This window comes from Mobula birostris, chromosome 3, assembly GCF_030028105.1.
Source record: "Mobula birostris isolate sMobBir1 chromosome 3, sMobBir1.hap1, whole genome shotgun sequence".
Classification (NCBI taxonomy): Eukaryota; Metazoa; Chordata; class Chondrichthyes; order Myliobatiformes; family Myliobatidae; genus Mobula; species Mobula birostris.
Window position 1 is genome coordinate 147,912 of NC_092372.1, and position 7,462 is coordinate 155,373.

The window sequence follows — 7,462 nt, forward strand, 5'->3', positions numbered from 1 at the left end:
TCTTACTTGCTCTTCCGTCAGTTAGCCCTGACGAAGTGTCTCGGCCTGAAACGTCAACCGTACCTCTTCCTGGAGATGCTGCCTGGCCTGCTGCGTTCACCAGTGTATTGCCTGAATAGCTCGACGAGGTCAGAAAGAAGTTGATGGGAGTGACTGGGAAAAGATTGGCATTTTCACAGACCAGTGGGTGGTCGGCATTCCGGTGTAGTTCTTTGACTGACATCTGGTTGGGCCACAGGGATACAGGGTCGTCAGGACGATGGTTTGTTGCTAAAACCTAACCAGCCCCCTAAACACATCCGCGCGCGCACACACACACACACACACACACACACACACACACACACACACACACACACACACACACACACTACCTTAAAGTCATCGGTCGATGAGACAACCCGCCCGGGAATTATAACTGAGGGTGAAGTTGATATGGTGGAACTCGGAATGGAGACATTTGGCCGCCTCTGGCTTGTGCTCAGGACATGTATTTATTAATGAACTGAAACAACGAGGTGACCGGATATTTCACGGCACTGATCACGTGCTTCCTGAATTTCGACTGTGTAACCGCGTAAATAAAGGTGTTCGTGCAGCAGCTGAAACTCCTCAGCAAATACCCGACGTAGTAAAGGATCCATTCAGAATCATTGAAATCTAATCCTTTTCCCGAGACCTGATAACATACAAAATTTATAACGTAAGTCATCCACAGGAGGATGAAGCTGCCGGAGAGGCTGAAGAGTAAAACCATAGACCTCCTCCTGCTCTCCATTTCCGGGTCACTGCGGTTCTCCCCCTTGCTCTGACCCCTCAGCCCCTTACGGACCCGACTGGCCACTAAAATGTGCCTGACTGTCAGAGCGTTGAGCAGCAGGATCCCAGCGAAAGGGAGGAACGGAGTTAAAACCGTATCGAGCCAGTCATATCCCACCCACCCGGGGTCAGTGAAAACATTGTCCCTCAATTTACAGAACCACGGTACATTATCAATTTTGAACAGAGATTCCCATATGAAGTATCGGGGCATGTTTTTCAGAAAGAACAGAACGCAGATTGTTGTTAGAACCACGGCCGCAGTTTTCGCGGTGCAATATTTTGTTTTCAGCTTCTGGCAGCAAATGGCGACAAACCGATCGAAGGTGAACGTGACGGTGAACCAGACAGAACAGTCTGTGACTGTGGACCTCAGTACAGCGATAACACTGCACACTGGAGTGATCGCCAGAAAACTCCACGGGAAGTAAAAATTCTGGAGTTGAGTCAAAATGACCTCGGTGAGAATGGTCAGTAGATCCCCTATTGCCATGGCTACCAGGTAGCGAGTGGTGCAGGTAGAGAGGCCGCACTTTCCCCGGGACAGGATCACAATCACCATTAAATTCACTGGAGAGAGAGTGAGTGTGTGAGTGAGAGAAGGAAGAGAACATTACCCTGAGCATATTCTCCAGAAGTAACACGGGATCGAGATTCAGCTAAAGATCAGTGACTAGAGTCTTTAAAAGGTGGAAATCAGACACGGGTTACAATGTCTCTGACCTGCCTTCTTCAATATGGAGAGAAGACGAGCTGAGAAATCGTCAGCGAGAAAAGCGAGCAGCATGAATAGCAATTATCTGTGGTCATGCCGATTCCAGTCGCTGATGGGGCCGGTTTCACTGATTTAAACGTGAATGAACAGGCTTCTTAAAACTCTGTATTTGATGGGGCCGAGGATACAGAAGGGAGAAACACATACAAATTACTAGAGGACCTGGTAGGTAAGGCAGCATCCATGGAATTGAACTAGCTCTCGTTTCCAGCCGAGACCGTCTTCAGGACGAAGTGGTGCTTCAGTTTACGACGTGTCTCAGAGCGAAAGTAGCGACAAGTCAGTAACCAGGGACTGATTGGCTCCGTCAATGCATTAATTCTGGACACGGGTTCGGGTAATCAGACCCAGTTAAAGACCAACAAGCAGTGGAATCAGACTCTAAAGACCACACAGGGAGACGTGAAGCACGGGACCAATGCTCACCCTGATCAATAACTCAGTAACAGTGTGTTGACAACGTAAAACTCTCCCAGTCACCCTTGCCGGAGAGCTCCCTGTCCCCATCATTGTGGCAAATTTGGACAGAGTCCCATCAAAAGGCGCCCAGTCTCACCTTCCCGGAGAGCAGCACTGGAACGGCTCTGGATATGGTGTCATTAAAAGCAAGAGCAACGTCCGAACCCCTTCCATGTCACCAAGAGTCAGAGAAGAGACAGAGTTTCAGTCTGGTCTGTCACTTACTCTGAAAAATCAGAAAGTTGAATTGACAGGATCGATATCACTGATGGATATTTGTGCAATGATCAGAAAGATGTCAGCGTGTGAAATGGTAATAAACAGATTCACAGCGGTTGAGACAGAAATAACAAACGTGAACTGCTCTGCTCACTCACCAGGAACTCCAATGACGGCAATGGACACGTACAATATTTTCATCGCAGTCCTGTACCTATCCCACATTGCAGGCATTTTCTCTGCGCAGTGATTGGTCCCCCTGTGCTACAGACGATCTCTCGGAATGAAATGTTGAGGCAGCACATGCCTGGGGTTTTTAATATCCTTTATCGACTCCAGAGGGACAGCTTTCAACAGATTTAAAAATAGAGAGTTGTAAATTATTTACGCACTAATTACGTCAGTCAAGTGCAATCCCCACGGTAACAGATTGTAAGTAATTGCGTGAATTACTGTTAGAACATTTGTGAGACTTAAATTGTCCAAACAAAGGTGACTGAACCTTAAAGGCGACCCACCGATTAAATGCGCTTCCAATGTAAATATGCACTTCAAAGGAACCATTCGCCGACACAGAATATTGGAGTATTTTAGGTCATTTACGGAGAGCTGCCGAGGCGGATTAGAAAGTTTAGTTGTGTGTGTGTGTGTGTGTGTGTGTGCGTGTGTGTGTGTGTGTGTGCGTGTGTGTTTGCGTATGGGCGCGTGTTTTCTTTTATCTATCTCTGTGATTATCTGTGTGTTACTGTGTCATGACCATCTAGCAGACAGCTGTCGTTTTATTTTTATCTGCAGGACGAGACTTACACAAGCGGACAACTGTCTGCATTTGCCCTACCTGTATAACACTCATCACTCTGTATAACTCAATGAAATGCCCTATCACTTTTCGAACCTCAAGGCCCAGCAAACGTACTGTAAAATTTTCTCTGTACTCATTCAAATTTATTTCGCTACTATTGCCATTTTCCATTTTTTCACGAGGAAGGAAGATTGTCTAACATCGAAATATTAATAACAAATATTAATATTAGCTCAAGATTGTTGGCATTCTTATGTCTAGTCATATGTTAACATTTCCTGGAGGCTTCCGACCTGAATTAATAAGTGCGTGTGGCCTCCGACGGTCGTGGTCGACCATGGGCACTGCGTCCCTGGCAGTCACTCGAGAGTGGCCTCTCCAGGGTGCAAGCCAGGATAGAGTTGATATGGAGATCCGTCTGTTGCCCATGCAGTGGAACCCCCTCTCCAGGCTGATGGCAGGTCGAAAGAAACGACGAAAGTCGATACACATTTGGTGCCAGCAGCATCGCAGGAGCTGCCGTTCCGTTTGCTGGGTACAGCAGTCAGCCGGCTTCCGGACTCCGACTCCGGGTGTTTCCTCGGGGTTTACTCTCAAAGCCTTTCCCGTGAGCGGGTATAGGCGCAAGGCACCGGAGGTTTGAAATTGGAGTTTTCCCTCTGGTAGCTGAGCTACCATCCGTGGTCAACGAGACCCATCTGCGCGGAGCAACTAGTTTAAAGGCAGCAGTGGCCCGCCTTCGGCCCTTATCCTGTCAGTGAGAACAGCTCCACCGGGCATAAGAACTCCGCCACACGTGAAGACCCGGAGCTGGACTTGGTTATCAGAGGCTGATTGAGATGGACACCATGAAAAGCTTTTGTTTGGCAGTGGGAGCTCGTCCCCACTACTCGCCTTCGGCTATGACTACCTTTGGAGCAATTAATAATAGCCCTCTTCAATTCACACATAGATAACTCAACATCCCTGATACTATCACTGCTACACCTGACTTCCAACACATCAGTGTTCTCACTGAGAACCTTATCCCTACATTTTAATATCTTCACTTAAATTATCTTCTTTATGAATCCCAGCAAATGACCCAGGCTGTTACTCACCCTTCACTGTTTGAGTAACAATCATTTTACCCTCATCAATCAACACTGAAATATCAGGATCATTACGAATCCCACCTCATATTTCCTTTAATCATTCCCCAATCATCTCTAAGTTTAATATCCCTTCCAAAATAATATCCAGTAAAGGCATTTCGCAATCTTCAACTCTTTCCTCACCACAGCCTGTAGTCTTTTTATTTTTGATAAGGTCACTCGGAGGCAGATACTTCCTAACTTGCCTAAACCCTTCATTTTTCTCCCTAATTGATTCCGTGCACTCTGCAGTCGACCTTGGTGCAGTCTTTCGCCCATGAATGCACTTTTAATTGGAATCACCCCCAATACAGTCGGATGAGTAATGTGACATTACATTTCATAGCAAAAATCGACATCAGACTCAACATTCACTCAACATTCAGCCCCGACCGACGTTCATCACATAAAACTTTAAAATGCTCCCAATTTGCTTCAACAAAAAAAAAATCACGTCCTCAAAGTGGCCTCTTGTCCCTAATATAAATCTAAACAACAGTTATGAAGACAGGAAAATGTCACTCCCCAATATCTCATCACTCATAACGTCCAACATACTCACGACAGCCAATATGTTCAAAACTAAGGCTAATTCTCTAGCTGTATCAGAATTATTATGAATATTGAATTTCATGGTGAGAACCAGGATTCCTGAATACATATGACATCGGGAGGATTTCACAACTCAGATATAATCTTTTTAGGGTAAGGACCATTGGAAATCAGGCTTCACTCATATTAATCCCATAATGTCGACTGGGATACAGACAGAGCACACATCGGAGCTTCATTTAGAGCTTCCCACATAGCATCAGTTATACCAAGATACTTTTCTGCAGGTTTCAAAATGCGAATGGACAAGGGAGTCGCGTAGGGAGCGATCACTGCGGAAAGCAGAGAGCGTGGTGGAAGGGAAAGATGTGCTTAATGGTGGGATCCCGTTGGAGGATGCTTTCCGCAGCGATTGCTCCCGACGCGACTCACTTGTCCATTCGTCGTCCCCCCCATCCCTCCCCACTGATCTCCCTCCAGGCTTGTTAGACACAATCTGCCCTTCACAAAGCCATGCTGACTGTCCCTGATCTGACCATGATTTTCTAAATGTCCATAGATACTATCTCTAAGAACCCTTTCCAACAGTTTTCCCACCACAGACGTAAGGGTCACTGGTCTATAATTACACGGACTATCCCTACTACCTTTTTTGAACAAGGAGACAATATTCGCCTCCCTCCAATCCTCCGGTACCATTCTCGTGGACAACGAGGACATAAAGATCCTAGCCAGAGGCTCAGCAATCTCTTCCCTCGCCTCGTGGAGCAACCTGGGGTATATTCCGTCAGGCCCCGGGGACTTATCCGTCCTAATGTATTTTAACAACTCCAACACCTCCTCTCCCTTAATATCAACATGCTCCAGAACATCAACCTCACTCATATTGTCCTCACCATCATCAAGTTCCCTCTCATTGGTGAATACCGAAGAGAAGTATTCATTGAGGACCTCGCTCACTTCCACAGCCTCCAGGCACAGCTTCCCACCTTTATCTCTAATCGGTCCTACCTTCACTCCTGTCATCCTTTTTTTCTTCACATAATTGAAGAATGAAGTTAGGTTGAACTAATTATGCCTTTTCTCTTCAAACCAACTGAAAACAGGTTTAGAAATGGAATGAAGCAGGCTTGAGTGGTTAGCAATAGACGTCTACGCAGAGCTGAAATGGCTATTGTAAGATGTCTAATTTAAAGGTGTGGAGGAACGTTTAGGGGTATGACAGACACCTTCCTTTTTTTATATGGAGTGGTGAGTGAGTTGTAGTCACTGACAAGGTATTGGTAGTGGCAGATATATTAATGACATTTGAGAAATTCTTACATAGGCACTTGGGAGGCGGAAAATGGATGGCTATGTAGGAGAAATCGTAGTCTGATTCGAGTAAGTCAAAGTGTCAATAAAACATCTTCGGCGAAGGCTCTGTACTGTTGCAATTTTCTCTGTTCTCTGTTCTATGTAAGGAATACGTCAGCGAGGTTGTATTTGAAGTGATACTGATACTTATACTTTATACTTTACTTTATTGTCGCCAAACAATTGATACTAGAGCATACAATCATCACAGCGATATTTGATTCTGCGCCCCTCCCTGGAGTACAAATTATAGTAAATATTAAAAATTCAAATTATAAATCATAAATAGAAAATAGAAAAGGGAAAGTAAGGTAGTGCAAAGAAACCGAGAGGCAGGTCCGGAAATTTGGAGGGTACGGCCCAGATCCGGGTCAGGATCCGTTCAGCAGTCTTATCACAGTTGGAAAGAAGTTGTTCCCAAATCTGGCCGCACGAGTCTTCAAGCTCCTGAACCTTCTCCCGGAGGGAAGAGGGACGAAAAGTATGTTGGCTGGGTGGATCGTGTCCTTGATTATCCGGGCAACACTGCTCCGACAGCGTGCGTTGTAAAGTGAGTCCAAGGACGGAAGATTGGTTTGTGTGATGTACTGGGCAGAACGTGGAGTTTCACAACACTTCGGGTGAAGTGCCGTCTTTAGATGAGAGGATGGAGAGGGTCCACGTCTGAAGAACACTTACCGTGAAGTATGATGTGTTTAATAATAAATAGTTTGTTGAGGGTGAATGCACTGGCAATCGAATACAAACTGTACCCAAGGGCGTCGGTTCAGTTGTGTGAGGAATATTTCGCAGGGAGAGCAATAGAAAGCAATCGACAAACCTCGCAATGACGGTGGGTCTCTTAACCAGGAGTCGATGATGCCCACAACTTCATATCTGCCACCTCTGAGTTCGCTACAAGATCGTTAAAGTATTTTGCAATCTACGCGCATTCAAATATATCACCTTTAGTTTCGTATTTGTCACCCTTTTCGGTTTTATCCTGCTGTTGCTCTGCAAATCATCGCACTGACGGCAATTTTGCCCTGTCATTTGCCCGTGCTTCCTCACAGTCTCACTACAGCCTGCCGCTGCCTGTGTCCCATCTGCCACATCCACTGCCTTAACACGGAGTTTCCGATTTCCCTGTCAAATCAGATTAATTCCTCCCTTCTAACAATGGAGGGAGGCAAGGTGCGAAGATTGTACGCTTGTTAGCCTGACTTCAGTGGTTGGGAAGATGTTGGATTCCATTGTTAATAGGGATCTTTCGGTGTACTTGGAATCACGTGATAAAACATGCCAAAGACAGCATGGTTTCCATAAGGGGAAGTTTCACCTGAAAATCCTGCAAGATTTTTTGAGGAA

At 45.8% G+C, this 7,462-nt stretch overlaps 1 pseudogene; it reads right to left on the minus strand.

The window, feature by feature from the left end:
* Positions 1-481: 481 nt before the first annotated feature.
* On the minus strand, positions 482-2,577 carry LOC140194829 (probable G-protein coupled receptor 139; annotated as a pseudogene).
* Between the last annotated feature and the right edge of the window lie 4,885 nt (positions 2,578-7,462).